This window comes from Bos indicus x Bos taurus, chromosome 7 (genome assembly GCF_003369695.1).
Source record: "Bos indicus x Bos taurus breed Angus x Brahman F1 hybrid chromosome 7, Bos_hybrid_MaternalHap_v2.0, whole genome shotgun sequence".
Lineage (NCBI taxonomy): Eukaryota > Metazoa > Chordata > Mammalia > Artiodactyla > Bovidae > Bos > Bos indicus x Bos taurus.
The window spans coordinates 41,268,734-41,287,377 of NC_040082.1; the positions used below are offsets into that span (position 1 = coordinate 41,268,734).

General features: G+C 36.0%; 1 protein-coding gene across 3 annotated transcripts in view; it reads left to right on the forward strand.

Annotated features, from left to right (window-relative positions):
- The window catches only part of CLINT1 (clathrin interactor 1), a 57,599-nt gene that overhangs the window by 6,864 nt on the left and 32,091 nt on the right, over window positions 1-18,644 (forward strand). Inside the window, exon 1 of one of the 3 annotated variants that reach the window (XM_027545810.1) lies at window positions 13,518-13,569. The exons of the other annotated variants lie outside the window; for them this stretch is intronic. The gene's annotated coding sequence lies outside the window, so the exon portion shown is untranslated. Of the gene's footprint in view, window positions 1-13,517; window positions 13,570-18,644 lie in introns of those variants that run through there. 3 annotated transcript variants of the gene reach the window in all.

The window sequence follows — 18,644 nt, forward strand, 5'->3', positions numbered from 1 at the left end:
TCATTAGCCAGAAAATTAAATATAGGTAGAGTAACATAATCGGAGAAGGCAATGGCACCCCACTCCGGTACTCTTGCCTGGAAAATCCCACGGATGGAGGAGCCTGGTGGGCTACAGTCCATGGGGTCGCTAAGAGTCGGACATGACTGAGCAATTTCACTTTCATGCATTGGAGAAGGAAATGGCAACCCACTCCAGTGTTCTTGCCTGGAGAATCCCAGGGACAGGGGAGCCTGGTGGGCTGCCGTCTGTGGGGTCGCACAGAGTCAGACACAACTGAAGCGACTTAGCAGCAGCAGCAGCAGAGTAACATAATGCATTCCCACGTTGGAACCAGTTGATAGCTCCTCATGACTGTGGATAGATCTAGCTAATGAATTATTAAATATGAATAATTTTGTTAATGTGCAACAATAGCCAGGCGTGTTTTGTACTTAAGTCCAGTTAGCCCTGTCTTGGAGTGTCTTCTTTTGACATAGGAATTTTGCTTAGTTTATAAATTCTCAGGAGAGTAAGTTTCGATCCCTGGGTTGGGAAGATCCCCTGGAGAAGGAAATGGCAACCCACTCCAGTATTCTTTGCCTGGAAAATTCCATGGACAGAGGAGCCTGGCTGGCTATAGTTCATGGAGTCTCAAAGAGTTAGATACAACTGATCACACACGCACACACCTGGAGAGTAAGTTATACATAATTCTAATTATGAATAACTTTTTATAGTGAAAGTCACTCAGTCATGTCCACCTCTTTGTGACCCTATGGGCTGTAGAGTCCATGAAATTCTGCAAGCCAGAATACTGGAGTGGGTAGCCTTTCCCTTCTCCAGGGGATCTTCCCAACCCAGGGATCGAACCCAGGTCTCCTGCATTGCAGGCATATTCTTAACCAGCTGAGCTACAAGGGAAGCCCAACTTTTTATAACTTCCACACAAACTCATCAGGTAAAATTTTTCACTCAAAAAAAAAAATTCTTATCTAGATACTGGCGACTCATCCCACCCTGGCCCCGCTTTTGTTTTTCTCTTTGGCTGTACCATCGTGGCTTGTGGGATCTTAGTTTTCCCACCAGACCTTGAATCAGACCTTCTCAGTGAAAACGTGGAGTCCTAACCACTAGCCCACCAGGGAATTCCTTTAGATAGCCTTTATTTTTGTAAGAGAAGGAAGATATACATTGAAAATTCAATTTGTTTTTCTTGCTATTTATTTTCATGCAATATTAGCAATCATTAAAGAACATTCATCACTTGTAATTTTTAAGTGACTTAAGATTGTGTGATTAAAACTTCGTATTAACAGTTAAACCATAGTGGTATGATATGTTTGGTTTATAGTTATAAGTTTGGTACTGAATGGGTTTCTGAAGTGTATTTCATTTCTCATGAAGCCAAATAAAAATTTTAATCCTGTAATCTGCACATAGCAACAAGGGTGATCCTTTAAAACTGTTTAAGTCACATCGGTTCAGAACTCTCCAGCCACTTTTTATTTTGCTGCTCACCAGCCTCTACTTGGTCTAGCTCTGCAGCTCCCTCTGACCTCGTCTCCCACCACTCTCCCTCATTCACTGTTCCGTGTCAGTCTAATAAGATGCCTGCATTCACACAAGCTGCTCTGCTATTATTTTAGCACAAGCCACTTCTGCTACTTTTATTTACATCTGTCCATCTGCTGCCTCTGGGATGTAAGCCTCTTGAGGGCAAGTCCAGATACTTCTAATAAATCATTATTGAGTATTTGCCATGTGCCAGGAACAAGAGTGACAGCATTATTATTAATATTAGTTTGTGATTGAGAAAATTGGCCACAGAGAAGTCCAGAAACTTGCCTGAAATAACACATATAGAAAATGGAGTCTAGATTTAAGTCCAGTGTCAGCTTTTAGAACATATATTTCACAGTTGTTGCTAACTTGTACAAGACATTACTGTAATAAAGGTGAATTACTGGTTTTACTTAAACCAGTTAAAAAGTACTTGGAAGAAGTTTATAAGCTTCTGAATCAAATTCAATAAGCGTTTATTCTTTTTTTCCCTATATATACTGGTCATAAAAGAAAATTTTTCTAGCCTCTGAATATTGTCTATAAGTAGGATGCCCTTCAATGATCGAGATGCAAACAGTTGTTTTGTTAGTGGAAAAGGAAATCTTAGCTATTATAATGAACTTACTCATTGTAATTAATCCTAAAAAAAAGTTCATGACAGTCATAAGCTGTATCATAGGTTCAAAATTACCCTGTAATCAGCTCCCACAGCTTTAATAAACTTCCCTCAAGTCTTTGATCTTTATGTCAGTTAGCTGTGCCTGTAGTGCTGTGTTGTATTAATCCCTGATATATGTCCAAAGTTTTCCAACTTTTCTTACACTCAGCTTAAATTGGGTAATTTGAAAATAATTTTCCTTAGTTCAGTATGTGCCTATCCAAGGAGGATGGCGTAGGTTGTAAATATCTAAATAGTATACAATAACTGAAAGTACATTACTGATATTCTTACTAATCTTACAAGGATCCTTCAGTGAGTGCTTATTAAATATCTACCATGAGCATTGTAGAGCACTGTAAACTGAGTGACAGACCTTATGGTTCCAGTGCAGCTTATGGTTCTGTTAAGTGGATGCACATGACAAGCACATGAAAAAGACAGAATAATATAAGATGGTATGATAGCCAGATTTGTGGTATAGGTAAATATGTAGAAATTCAGGGAATGGAAAGAACAATTAAGACTGAGCAAAAGCTTAATGAAGTAGATAAATCCTGGTATTTCAGTATTTCAGAAATGTGTATCTACTGAAAGGACGTTAAGGCCGAAAAAGGTATTAAACATAGAATGAAACATCTGAAACACAGGTCAAATGATGTGGTTGCTAATAAGAACCTACTGCTGAATGGTTCCAAGCAGAGGATGACATCAGTGATACTGTCTTAGAAGCTGTTCTGTTTCAAAAGGAAGTTCCCCTTCTATCCCCAGATAGTCCAGATTAAATAAAGCACAGGTGTTTGATGGTGTGTGTTTGTTTGAGAGTTTGAGGGGAAATAAATTATATAGGTTTCAAAATTTTAGTAGTTATGTTCTGGGAACAATTTCTTTAGTGTCAGAAATGTTGAGTCTAGTTTTTGGGATTTGAAAGTCATTTGAGTAAATCTAAGTTTAATCGATCTTAGGTAAATCTAAGTTTAATCATGGATGAAAGTGGGAGAAAATTTTGCTGACTTAATTTAAAAATTTTAAATGACACTTAAAATTTAAAAATATCAAGTATTAGAGTTCACTTACAGGTAGTTCTATAAACTCAAACTTTCACTGCTGAGGTGCAGGATTTCTCATTATTCTATTGATAGGATTTCTTATATTCTTTCACTTCGTGTTTGATATTTGGCAGTACATCTGAACTTAATCACATAGAGGTGGAAATACCTATAAGTGATGTGGTCAAACTGTACAATGTCAAGCATTTGTGTCTACAAAGGTGTAATTTTCACATATTTCCCAGTGTAGGATGTTTCATCATTTTCTCCTCTTAGAAGGGTTTTATGCTTTTCTTTAAGCTTAACTAATTTTGGTGCTTTCTTTTACATTACTTTCCTGAAGAAGTCTCATAATACAGTTAATAATTGTTGTTTAGTCACTAAGTCGTGTCTGACTCTTTTGCGACCCCATGGACTGTATGTAACCCACGAGGCTCCTTTGTCCATGGGATTTCCCAGGCAAGAATACTGGAGTGGTTTGCCATTTTCTTCTCCAGGGGATCTAAAGAAGGGATTGAACCTGCATCCTCTGCGCTGGCAGATGGATTCTTTACCACTGAATCACCAGGGAAGCCCAATGCAGTTAATAAAATTATCTTAATAGGATATTTTAAATAGGTTGCCACATATTTTAAAAGATAATTTTTTATGAGTATGCCCAAGCTGAGCTAACTTCTTTGAGTTTCAATTTTGTTTTTAAATGAGGGGTGGAAGGAGTAATTTGAGGGAAGGCATAAGTCTGGGGATAAGATCTATTACCTTCTAGGACTGTTAGAATTAAATGAGATAATATATTATAAAAAGGTTTACCATTGTGTTATCAATAAATTCTGGTTCTTTGGTCTTGTTTAATCATGAGGTAACTTTAAAAAGCTGTAACCTAAAATTAAAAGATAAAGGTGAACAAAAACTCATTCCTTGGATTAGTTCCAAAGAGTAGGAATTTAAAAGTTGGCCAAACTTTTTAATAAACTTTAAACCCCTTTAACAAAATCTTTACTATTAAAGTTATTTTAGTAGCTACTATTTTGTTGTACCTGTAAAAACTAGAATTGGGATGTATAATGCTAATAATTCTTATGCTGTATCCATTTTTTAATACCCTGGGATGTTTGATTTGCTTCTGAGATCAGTTTAACATACACATCTCTTGATAAAGATAAATATCACACTGTCCTTTGTTTTTTGAGAAGAAATTGATTTACTAAATAACCTATTTAAGTGACCTTAAGCAGTTGTCAGCAATAGGAAAGATAGTTTCACAAGTAAACTTATACACAAAACAATGCAAGTCTAAAGCTGCTTTAAGTACAGAATAGGACTGTTTCTGGTTTTTGAATAGGAATAATATTCCTGTACTTAAAAAAAATATGGACCTCAGTAGCATATGCTTTCAAAATTTATTAGAAGTGGCATTTGAGAAACTTGTGCTTGCATTGATAATGTGTGTCATAACATATATAGTTGAGTTTGTAATGACTGGTATTTCCAGAACAATTTTCAAATAAATGTTTTATGCTGAATATTTCTCTAAAAGTTATTCTGGCAAGTGGGAATCTGTGCTCTAGTTATTCAGAGTCATAAATAGAATATTACTGTTGTATCTAAATGTAACATTTTACTAGCTTTTATTAACTTGTCATTAAAAATAGTAATATTACTAATTTTTCATGAACACTTTGTAACTAGAATAATCCTATAGAGTCATTGAGGTTGTGATTGGCCTGTTAGTTGCTTGAAATGTTTAACCTTTAGGATTTTTTACTCATATGAATAAGATTGCTTGACATGCTAACCTGGTTTGAGGCAAGGGGTGTGGTGGTTGATGTACCAAAAGAATAAGATTTGCATACATTATATTACTAATTGTTCCTTTTTACTGTAACTTAATTATAAAATGACGTTAATTATAAGACATCAGGTGAGCCTAAATATCATGTTTTAACTATAAACTTCCTTTACATTAAAATTGATGCATTCTGTATCTAAAAGCATAACATACAATGTTCACTGTATTAAAACTCTTTACTGCTTTAATGGAGGAATGATTATATTTGTCATGCTGTTTTATTTTCTGAGCACTTTCTTACATTCTGGCACAAGCTGCTTCAAGCTTATCCTGTATTTTCACTACTTCAGCCCTGGAGTTGGCGATTTCTGCAAGGATCCCTGGTTTTGGTTGTTTTTAGCAATGGGACACATTTTTAAAGGAAATGTATGGTGGACTAGAGAGATTTTTCTGTCACAGTTAAGATGTTGCTGGAATTCCCTATGTGTAGGACCACCTACAGTAAAAGAGTTGGCACATGGGATAAAGACCTCTTTGGAAGTGCGGTGGTGGTATTTTTCTTTTGAATAATTAAGGTTTTACATTTTTGTTTCATATTTTTAAACCTTAAGATAATTAAAGATTTGTGAAGGGTGCTACATTGCCATTCTCTCCCCAACAATGCAGTTTGCTTTCTGTAAATCACTTAAGTATGAAAAGACAAATAGCAAAGCATTTTCTGTACAAGTATATATATTGTAGATAATGTGATTATGTCAATAAAGTGCCCTCTAGAATGTACTTTTCCTAATGGTATTTCATGTTACAACCTGTAATTCACATACTAAATTCCTGTTTGGCTTTTGAATTGTTTATACTAGCAGCTGATTACTGAGTAATTTAAGTCTCACTTAATTATGGCAGTACTATTCTAATTAGAGTGCTGAATGTTGGCACTTTATTTAGCAAGCAAATATAAAATACTTGATTGTGACATTTGTGGAAATAAGTATTGAATAATAATTTTCTGTAGATAATCTTAGGATATCTATCTTAAGTGTAGACATAATGCCTACTTTACCCCCAAACCAAATAGATAACTCAGTTGGAATATGAAATCCTTTTGACCTAAATTGGAAGGAACTGGTCCATATGTTGAGAATCTTATTTTCTGAACAATTAACAAATTATGTATGTATAAATGTAAAAAGCAGAAAGATTATATAATATTAAATAATTAAAACAAATACAAGTAATATGAACATTAAGAGTTAAAAGAACTTGAGAAATTTGCTGGAGATACAGCCTTGGTGTTGGAATTTAACATAGGTAATCTCCTTTTGGCTATGTTGAGATATATAAGGAATAAGCTGAAAACAATCCAATATATAATTAACATTCCTTTTAGACCGATAAGGTTTTTTTTTTTTTTTGGCTGAAGATCCATCACTTTCAGAAAGAGATAGCCAGAGAGGACGAGGGGGCAGAGATACAGAGGCATTCTGGCAACATAAGAGAAACAATCCTAGAATGATAACATTTTTAAGATATGAGTTTTTTAGAATAAATGGTGATAATCTTTTCATGAATGAGTTATATATTCTTAATACTTAGATAATCTCTTAATAAAGGAAACTCAAATTATAGGTCTGCTTCTCATGTCAGATTACCCGTATGACAAGGAGAATGAAGTACACTAAAGGTTGCAGGGAAGCCACACGATAACCTGGCTTACTCATCTACAAGGGCCTCCCAGGTAGCGCTAGTGGTGAACCCGCCTGCCAATGCAGGAGACTTAAGAGACGCAAGTTCAATCCCTAAGTGGGGAAGATCCCTTGGAGAAGGGCATGGCAACCCGCTCCAGTATTCTTGCCTGGAGAATCCCATGGACAGAGGAGCCTGGCTGGCTACAGTCAGTAGGGTCGCACCGAGTCAGACAAGACTGAAGCAACTTAGCATGTGTGCATGCATGCATTCACTTAAATGACTGTTCACTGAGCATTTGGAACTCTTTCAGATACTTAAAGTACAGTTGTAAGCAAGTTTTGGTGGGGAGAAATAACTAAAAAGAAAAAGTAAGCAAAATAATTACATTTTTTGAGTGTTACGAAGAAAAGGGACTGAAGTAGAGAGTGGTGAATGGGACTATTTCATTTAGGGTGGTGATAGTAGGCCTTTTTGGAGAAGGACATGGCAACCCACTCCAGTATTCTTGCCTAGAGAATCCTGTGGACAGAGGAGCCTGGTGGGCTGCTGTCCATAGGGCCGCATAGAGTTGGACACGACTGAAGCGACTTAACACGCATGCATGCGTTGGAGAAGGAAATGGCAACCCATTCCAGTGTTCTTGCCTGGAAGAATCCCAGGGACGGAGGAGCCTGGTGGGCTGCCGCACAGAGTCGGGTCACACAGAGTCGGACACGACTGAAGCGACTTAGCAGCAGCAGCAGTAGGCCTTTTTGAGGATATGGTATCTGTAAAGAATTTAGAGCACACAGAGTAAAGGAAGAGTGTTTTATCCTTGGAGCGTTTCACTCATGGAGTGAGCAAATAAGGAGCTGGTGAGAATATTAGAGAACAGTGTGGCAGGAGCATGTGGAAGAAGAGTGGTAGGCTCAGGGATTTGTAGGTCATTGCATGGAGTTTGGATTTATTTTAAGTATATTAAACAGTGGAATTTTGATAAGCAAAGGAGTGAAGTGATCCCATCTATGTTACCTTACTGTTGGTGCTGAGTTGAATAATGGATTGGAGGTTGAGGTGGGAACATGAGTAGCAAGGGGCACTGGTTAAAATCATGAGTATAGCATGACAGTTATGGAATGGAATGTAAAGTGGGCAATAAAATGTGTTTGTTTGCCTCTTATTTGTGTTACTTTGGAAGGAATACATGAGAATTACTGTTATACAGTATTTGCTTTGCTTTGTTCTTCTGTGGTAATAGATTGTGCAAAGTGAGAGCCTGGTCCAATATGTAGGAGTTTCAGTTAACAAGATGCTGTGCAAAAGGAGGCTTGTGTATTAGAATTCCAGCATCTGGAGAAGTGAAATCCACGATGCTTTCAAATTCATAGTTGATACTGAGCATGAGTACGAGATTTAACAAAATTTTTTTAGCCTTAAATTTCATATTTAGCTTTTCATATATTTATATGGGACACAGAAGTCTTGGGCCGAGGTATCTTACCTTTTAAAGTCTTTGCTGGGGGTCAGTAAGCTAATTTTAGGGCTTATAATAATTTAACAAATCTTTCAGACTGACTCCAAAAAGCCTGGGATTGAAACATCTGTGACAGCTCTTTAAAAAGAAATTTTGTGAGGTTATTACTTCTCATGTCATTCTGTTTGTGTATATGTATATGTTGGTCAGCGGGTGTTTATTTTAGTCCTCTCTATTCATACCTTAATCTCAAAGTCCTTATCTTCCATCCCCCCCCCCCAACCCCGCACCCCCCGTCTGATACTCTCTGTTACCAAGAGATCATAGATTTCATTTATGTATTCACCGGTCAGTTATTAAATATTCCATTTTATGTGAGGCATCCATTGTTAGGTACTGAGAGGGAAACAAAAATGCATAATATATAGTACAGTCAGTACTGATTAATTGAGGTAGTTATGTTTTTAAAAGTTACTGCAAACACTGAATCTTTGTTCTTAGAGGAAATACAGGATTAGGTTCCTGTGGGCCTCTGATCACAATATTTTCATCAACCAGTTAGTATGTAACCTTGTTTTATGTGTATTTCTGTTTAAAGATGCTTTCCTTATTACATATATTGTTGACTCATTAACATTGAACCCAGGGCCAACTATATTACGTGTCTTATATGAAGATATTTTTTCTATAAGGCACATCATAACCTCTTGGAAACACTAGACAGCACTTTAGCACTCAGCTTGGGGGCCATGTTAAACAACAAAATCAAGAGAAATCATAAAGATGTGAAAAATATGGCACTGAGTAAACCAGAGAAAGGACATTTGTTTACAGTATGAGAACTGAAACGAGAGCGTCACCTTTTTGACCTCATCTGGGACTGTAAGACAGGTAACTGAGAGTTTTGCTGCACACTGTTGACAAATGACCATGAAAGTGCTATGAATATTGATTTTGGTGTTAAAAATATATTTTGGCAAGGAAATAAACTGAGTCCTCAAATAGTCAACTCTACTTGCTTTTTAAACATATTAAGGAAATTAAATTCAGTTATAGCCGTTGTACAAGGCAGAATATAATTCATAAGAGTTATAAATGTAATGTTTATTTCTTCATAGGAAAGGAAGATTATGGGTTGGAAAGAGTCAGGAAGACTTCATTTTTGCATCTTTGTTTAAAACTAGGGTTGATTTTAACTCAAAGAAGAGGTGGGGATTCCGGGAGTGAACAGTTAGTCAGGTAAGAAAGTAAAGTGAAGTGTTAGTTGCTGAGTTGTGTCTGACTCTTTGCAACCCCATGGACTGTACCACAGGCTCCTCTTGTCCTTGGAATTATCTAGGCAAGAATACTGGAGTGAGTTACCATTCCCTTCTCCAGGGGATCTCCCTGACCCAGGGATCGAACCCATGTCTCCTGCATTGCAGGTGGCTTCTTTACCATTGAGCCACCAGGGAAGCATGCTTAAATTTCAACTAGTAATACAATATGATTATCTCATAAAGTAAATGAAACAGAAGTAGTGGGAGAAAAGGCTGGAGAGATTGGTTGAGGACTACTATCAAAAGTCAATTAGGACTTTTTTAGTCAGAGGAAAGAAAATATTTAAGAATTATAATCCTTCTGTTCAGTTATTCAATAAATATTTACTGAACATCTGCTGTCACCAAACCTGTTCCAGGTACTGAGGTTCTTAAGTGAGAAAGACAAAATCTGTGTTCTCTGGATGTTTTCAGTCTAGAAGGTGAGACAAGCAAGGAAACAAACATGCCCATTATATAGTGGCCCAGTTTTAGTTTTAGTTCAAGGTAATAGAAAGCACATACTGTTCTTTGCCATGTAGAGCATATAGGCAGTTCCCCAAAGGTGAAAGAAGATTTCTTGGAAGAAGTAACATTTAAGCTAAAATCTGATAAGGTTGGAATTAGGTGGGGGGATGGGATAGATGGGCAGAGGATTTAAAAACCAAAAGAAAGTATGTGCAAAGACCTGGAGAGAATGGCAGTGGTGGGACTGAAAAAATAAATTGGTATCTCATATGAAGGATTGAGGACTTCATCTTGAAGGTAGTAAGGAAATCTTTGCTGGATTTAAAATGGGAGGTCAGATAGATAAGATTTTTATTTCAGCAGGAGTTCACTTTGGCTCTGGCCTGTTGGGAGATAGATGGGAAGCAGACTAGTTACATGGTTGTTGGCAATAATCCCTGTGAGAAATGGTGGTAGTGGACTAAGGTAGTGGGGGTGCATGTGGGAGAAGCAGATGGACATATTTGAGAGATACTTAGAAAACGGAGTTGAAAAGGCCTGGGAATGGATTGGATGCTGGCTAGAAGAGGGGAGAGAAGTAATCAATAGAGATGTTCAAACTATAACCCTGGATGGTACTGTCCACTGCACAGGAGGAGGAAGATGTTTCGGGGAAGATGGATTTATTGAGTTTGTGGTAAGCTAACATGACCAACACTAAACACTAGGAAGATGAATCTGTTTTGCTTTGGAGGATGAATGAAAGGATAATACACCTGAATTGGAGAGATTGTTAAATGCTTTTGTGGGAGCCTGGGCTGGAGGTGAGTACCTATATTTTTAATGCAGAATGAACAGGTTTTGGAAATTAATAGGAAGTAGGCACTGTGGGAAGAGACTCCCAAAGATAACTCCGAACATCCCAACAACTGCACCCAGCCTGCCCAGCTTTTATCATGTGCTTTGAAATAATGTATCAGGGTGAAAAATGGTGAAGCTGCCTCCGTGTTGCTACCTCTTAAAATACATAGAGACGTTTTCTTGTTAAAAAGCAGCTCTAATTTGTAAGAATAGTCATTTTTTCCACTTTGGGACTATTGGGGTATCTCATATGGGTATTGATCCTTGTGAAAAATGTTAGGTCTGCATGAGGGAGCCTAGAAAAGCAGCTACTAGTGTGAGAGTAAGGCCCGTGGGGAGAGGTCATCTATCTCTTCCTGAGCTCTTTGCTGTGTTTCTTTTTGTTTAGCTGTGCTTCATAAAATATCATAAAATCAGTAAAATATGCAGGAAATAAAGATATTTAACTTTATTTAACTAATAAAGATATTTAAATAAGATATTTAACATGGTTATTAAATGAAGATTAAGAAATTAAAAATTGAAGCTAAAATAAAGTGAAAACTTTGGAGAGGTTGGAATAAAGTTTTAAACATTTAAAAAACCCAATGCAGAAAGGGTTAAAAAAGAGTAAAACAGATGAGACTTAAAATAATATCTGGGGAATTCCCTGGCGATCTAGTGTTAGCACTTGGGGTTTTCATTGCCGGGGCCACAGTTTGATCCCTAATTGGAGAACTAAGATCCCTCAAGCTGCGTGACGTGGCCATATTAAAAAAAGAAAAAGAAAACTAACATTAACAATAAAGATCAAGGTTTTTTGTTTGTTTTTTAAGTATGATAAAACTAGGTAAGAAGTAAAGCAAGGTTAAAGGCTGAAAGCCAACCAACAGTCTAAAAACATAAAAGGTTAAAGGAAAAACTATTCATGAGATTAAAGATAAGAAATAATAGAAAGTAAAAACAATGGTAAAATAAAAGGTATCAGCTGACAATATTTTTAGAAGTTTGGGGGAAAAGGGCCATTTTTTAAAAATACATTGAAATGGGTTTCTTGGGACACTTAGGAAATGCTCCAGGGAAAAGGTATGTTGTCCCCAAAGTTTCAGAAATATTTAATATAGTCCCCTCTTGGAGACTCATAATGCACATGAGAATAGTAAAGTCTCCAAGAAGTGTTGCAGTAATAAAGTTGCCTTTGTTTTATGTAACATTTCCTAAACCTCACCATGGAACACATTTCTCACATAACACCTATTAATGTCTCCCAGAGTATTTTTCGCAAAACACTAGAGTACTGTTTCAGAAGAAAATAAAAACGGAAAATCTTGACAGTTACAGAGATATGTGTTAAAAGAAAAAAACAGTCATCTGGAAATAGAAAATGGTTTTGGGTTGGGGCTTGCATTCATTCCTTGGGAACAGGCTCCTTTCGAGGCAGCAGTGTCCTTCGGAGCCAAGGGCCCGAGAGTAACTTGATACTTCTATCTTCTGGCCTTCTATCCGTAGCTGTCTTTTCAGAAAGCTTTTATCTGTGCACAGCATACAGGCTGCTGAGCCAGGGGAGTGGAAGCCGATCCTCGGCAGAATTAAATCAGCCCAGCCAGCGGGCACTTCCCTAGCAAGGGTAAAGAAGTTGTATATACAAGTACTATTTTTCTTCCCCCCCAAATTAGGTTTTTTTTTTTGTCATTGTATAAATGAAATTTTAAATGTGTGCCTCCACCCCAACACTTTTTATGGGCTTTTTAACTTTAGGCTTTGTCCACATGCACACGTGTTTTTATATAGTTGGTAGTTAGTGTTCATACAATTTTGTATTGTGAGAGCTGCTTTCTTACGGCTATGAAGGGAAGAATTTCCTACTGGTGGCTGCCTCTGCCTGTTCTGTTGCTGTTTTTCCAAGCACACTGCTGTAGCATTTTGGGAGCAGCTTCTCATTCTGCTTTCTTGAACCACACACAATAAAAGTCTTCCATTTTGCCACCCTCCTCAAATCTTATTGCTGCCAGAGTGCCTCTCTGGAAATAATAACTTGTAGCATCATGGGACTAGCCTACATTGGGAAAGCTTTTCTCTAATCCTGTCATCTGCTGTCCAGTTCATGTTAGCAGCACTTGTGCTAGAGAGAAGGGCTTCCATATAAGACCTGTGAATATCCAGACACTTCCTAGGATAATAATTTGTGCTGTTACACAGGAAACTGAATGGAGAAACTGGTTGTTGTGGCTTTTCTAACATCCTTTGTTCAGGTAGACACTTCATGGAATCAGTTACATGGACCTTGTTTTTGGCATTTTGAAAGCTTAAAATTCTACAACTTACAGTATCTAAATTGTAGATATAAACTTCATGCTGAGAAAGTTTCTTTTTATAATAGCTTAAACATCTTTTGTTTTTCCCATAATTTGCTTTTGGAATGTCTGACTCTAGTAGCTGATACAGATGAGTTAGTTTAGTAAATCCAAAAAAATGTTAAAGACATTATCAGATGATATCAGATTACCAATATAGGAGAAATTGCTGCTTAATGTAAACTAAAACCCTAGAACATGGTTGGTGGTACTGAGATTAAAGAGAGTGAACTTCAGAATACAAACTCTGTTTGTAAAATGGCTTGTATTGATACTTGTCCTGTCCCTTAGAGAAACTCATTTCCAGATCTTTGGCCATTTTTAAATAATAGTCATCCTGCCTTGAAGTGTAGTTATATCTTTGAACTCTTCATTTCAGCATGCATACTGTGGGTCAGATAGGCTGCCGGTTACCTTGACTCTAAAGTTCCACAACAATGAATAGCATAGGTAAGTAATAAGTATTAATGCCAGTATATTCTAAGGGGCCATATAAAGAATATCTTCAAATTAAAAATGATAAATTCTGGCAGAAACATAACCATGTGTGGTAAATGCTTTACATGCCATTCAATTTAATCTCAGTAATACATAGGAACTACCTTTCAGATTAGGTAGCTGAGACACATAAGTGGTTGATTTATCCAGGGATCAGAGATAAGATATGGGCCATATTCATTTCTATTAAATTACTGGTCAATTACTATACATATTTTCTACAAAATAGCCATGAGAGATGAAGCAGATTGTGAAAATTAGTGGTTGTACAGTGTTTTCCTCTAGTGTGGCCTTGTGTTTTGGACCAGTTCCTAGAGTCAGAGTCAAAGCCCAAGCCTGTTTTAATGTCTGAATATGGGCTGCCATCAAATGGATTATTTAATTTGGTATTGCTAACCTCTGATGTTGTACAGGAAGGGAAATAGTTTTATAGTTTCTTCCTCCTACAGGTCATAATTTAGTTGTGGACATCAGGATGTTTTTCTTGACTTATCTGATCCATATAGTTTTCCTTTGCACATCTGTTACATAAATTACTAAACTACTTCCTTGAAAAGTTGCCAGTTTGTCACACTAGTAGTGATCAAGGGGTGGTACATTTTGGAAAAAAAGAATTAAATGACAGACTCTGAGGGGCAGAAATCCAACTACCATCCCAATTTAAGGTTTTTTTTTTTTTTTTGGATCAATTCCTATATTTTTTTGAGGCATTGAAATAAAATTATATGTGGTTTCTAATGTGTTTCCCAAAAGACCATAAATATTTAATGATCTTTCATATAAAATGAGGTATTTTAGTTACTGCTTCTGTTAAGTTTTTATCTTTTCCATGATCAATTTATTTATACATTCTAGTCTGGTACAAAGTTTGCTATTTGAAACTAAATTTGGAATGTTGGTTTCTTTAACAACTTTGCCCTTTCCTGACCTTGAATTCTGCATAAACCATAGAATAATGATTTTTCTGTGTTTTTCTTTTGCGGGGGGGGAGGAAATTCGTAAGATTTATTATTTATACTGGTTACATGTTAGGACCACTTTACACTTAAATGATGAAAAAATCAGAAATCTCAGAGATATTAGATGTGGGTCTGGTTCGTTTTGGCTTATGCAAACTGATAATGAACACTGGAAATTTTCATGGAATGTTCGGTAAATTTACTAAAGCAAGGAACTAAGTTATTTTTTTAACACTCATTGTGAAATTGTGTGGCTTTGGAGTGCTGGTTTTGAGCTTGTAATCTTTAGATAAAGATATCATTTGGAATACTGAAAATCTGTAATGGGTGTTTTTAGAGATTAAAAGAGAAAGTACGTTATAAATTGGTTAGTGTCAGTTACTGATAAAAGTTCTTAGATTAATTTTTTTGCATTACGTTTCCTACTGTTGTAACCGTTCTTTCTAAAATACAGTAGAGTCTTGATAGATTTTTCTGTTCAGAGTTTTGAGTTTTAAACTCTTCTTAAAGAGGATTTGTTAACAGGAAATAATGTTTAATTTTATTATGATCCAAATCTGACTTGCATGTGTGGAAACTAGTCACTTAGCTAAGTCAGTCACTGGTATCCATCTTGGAGCTCAGCTTTGTTGTGTTCCAACTCTCAGGCTGTGATAACACCTTAGCTTTTTTGTGAAAAACAATTCACAGAAAGCCTGTGTTTAGTATTGGTATTGAATGTGGCAGAGCCTTATAAAATTCACAGACAGAAAATAGAAGTTTTATACATATTTAAAGAGGAACGCATTGGGTTTGGTGCTACCTTGGATTGATGACACAATCAAATCTATATGGAATCAGTAGAAGAAATTTATGGAACATGTTCTGCCATGCAAAAGTTGCTTACCTAAGAAATATAATTTGGTTAATTTAAATATTGGTTATCTTGTATTGAGGAAATATAATATGCAGAGGATACTTTAATTCTTGATTGAATTTGGGAGATTGTCAAGAGTCTGCATTTTTATACACAAAGGTCTTCAGTTTATCTTTCAACAGTGTTAGGGGTTTATTCTTATAGCTTCTTCTACCTTCAAAGTAATGCTTCATTTGTTCTCTGTTCATTCTACTCCCTGCCCTCCCCCCTCCCCCCACCATGCCACTGCAATGAAAAATACTTCTATAGAAAATAGTTTTGTAGAATTTATCCTTCCACTTTATCTGTACGTAGTACAAATGCAGTGTAAAATTTTGAGTTAAGATTGTAAGAATATTGAGCTGTATCTATCAATGGTGTTCAGTAATAGGAAAACACCACAGGTGATTAAAATTCTATACTTCAGTTTTCCAACCCCATAATAGTAATGGTCTGAACTGTTATTGAAATTGAAGGCCAGCATCACTCAGTATGCATCAAAGAATTTGGTAGTAGGATTGATGTGATAATAGCTTTTGATTAAAAAAGAGTATATAGTCCTTAATTTTCTTACAACTTAAAACAATTAGAATTTTTAAAAGTATATCAGGGGTACTTTTCTGTTAAAACTCAGTATTCAAAAAACGAAGATGATGGCATCCGGCCCCATCACTTCATGGCAATTAGATGGGGAAATGATGGAAACTTTATTTTCTCGGGCTCCAAAATCACTGCAGATGGTGACTGCAGCCATGAAATTAAAAGATGCTTGCTTGCTCCTTGGAAAAACAGCTATGAAAAACCTAGACAGCATTTTAAAAAGCCAGAGATACTGCTTTGCCAACAAAGGTCCGTCTAGTCAAAGCTATGGTTTTTCCAGTAATCATGTATGGATGTAAGAGTTGGGCCATAAAGAAGGCTGAGCATCAAAGAATTGATGCTTTTGAACTGTGGTCTTGAGAGTCCCTTGGACTGCAAGATCAAACCAGTAAGTCCTACAGGAAATCAATCCTGAATGTTCATTGGAGGGACTGATGTTGAAGCTGAAACTCCAATCCTTTGGCCACCTGATGTGAAGAACTGACTCATTGGAAAAGACACTGATTCCGAGAAAGACTGAAGGTGGGAGGAGAAGGAGAAGACGGGATGAGATGGTTGGATGGCATCACCGACTTGATGGACATGAGTTTGAGCAAGCTGTGGGAGATAGTGAAGGACAAGGAAGCCTGGCATGCTGCAGTCCATGGGCTCACAACACGACTGAGCGGCTGAACAACAACTTTTCTATTACCTACTACTATGTGGAGAGAGAATAATTAATATGGTGTTTTTGAACATTAATACATTTTCTGTGGTTTTAATGTCATATAGGCAGGCTGCTTGAGTTTTGGACTTAGTTTTTCTGCCTGTGCCGTATTTTTCAAATGTATTCAGTATCTGGCTATAGTATGATCTTCATAACTTGATCTTTAAGTATCCAGAATTATTTTAAAAGTTAGAAGCTTTAAAAATGATTATGGGACTCCCTTCCTCCCTCAATAAAACCTGATAAATTGCTATTTAATATTTATTTGGTTTTAATGTTTCTTGACTGTGAGAGCTAAAGAATAAGATATATTTCAGTGCCTATTATTCTTGTTGATTATTTTTAAAAGTAGCAGGTTAAATATTTTAGCATTTTAATGTTCTTCTCTTGAAAAGTGAAAAGGAAAACAGAAGGTACATAATCAGCATAGTCCTCTGTGTAAATAAGTTATCATAAATAATATGCACATGAGCATACTGTCAGTACATATTTATAAGTGGAAGTGGATTGATATAAGGTCATTTTTTTTAAGTAGCTTGGTTAGTCTTTTCTGAAATCTTGTTACTGCAGGAGCATGGTTAAGAGAGCCTCAGATTTTAGATGTTTTCAGTCTCAGTTATTTCCTATTTAAACTGATGTTTTCTTTACATTGCTTTTAAGAATATGTATGTTTAAGAGAGGGGTACATTGGTTTCCTCCTTTTTAACTGGTTAGTTTGTATTTAATTTTAGTAAAACCAAAGGAAATGTAATTTCCATGACCAAGAATATATTTTTTAAAATATTAATTCAGCATTTAGTTCTTTTTGTAGCATAACTTGTGATGTCATCCTACATATTAACTATATCAACTAGTAGACTTTTAGCTTAGGTGATATTATTAATTCTCTGATTCTGCAGCATTATGGCATAATAGGAAATGGGCTACATTTAATTAAAATTCAAAACCCTAACATCTATTGCTGTTTACTAGTCTTTTCATCCTGAGTGTAAGTTTATTTAAACTTCTCTACTAAGGAGATGCTATTAAATATTTTTCCCTTCCTCCTCTCTCAAATTTTTGAATTATTTTTTGGTAGAGGGACTTCTGCTAGTAATGGCAGGCTGAAGAGAAAGTGGCAAGCATTGGGTTTGTTATTTTGTTACTTCTGTAGTTTTCAGTAGTTAACTTACCAGTTTTCTTATGGAGGGAGTACTGTAGTTTTTTTCTTTGTTTTAGCATTGTAGCTATTTTATAACTAAGATGCTATGTAATCAAACATGATAATATCGGCTTTAGCAGCATAAATTCCTGTACTGAATCATTACTTGTGTTAGGACATTATTCATTGCTTTGTGTTTCATTTTCAGATCCAGAAAGGGCTTTTTTTTTTTTTTAAATGGGTAGCAAATACCCAGCCAAGTAGATGAACCAATTTTCCCACCTCCCCTCCCTATTTCTATACATTAAGATTTTTTGATAAAAATGAGAGTTATGTATTTGTAAAATTTAGGAGTACTAGACTTCTTCGTTATTGACCATACATTTGATACCATTCACAGAACTGTAGTAACATCTAACTTGGTTTTAAAATACGAGTATTGAACCTATAATTGTTCAGCTTGCAAGCAAGGATAATGTGGTGAAGACCATCATCCCCTGATGAAAAATGAATGTCACATGGTCCATTATCTAGCTTTTAGAGCAGGTATTCTTAAAATTATTTCCCTGCTATTTTGGTTAGAAACATTTTTAAAAAGGAACAGATTTTCCTGGCTTAAGTAACTTGTTACCTGAGAAAACTGTCTTTTTTCAGTGTTTATTTTAAGAGTATGTTATTGTTTTTAATAAGTTTTTAAAAGATTAGGATTTTAGAGGGAGCATTATA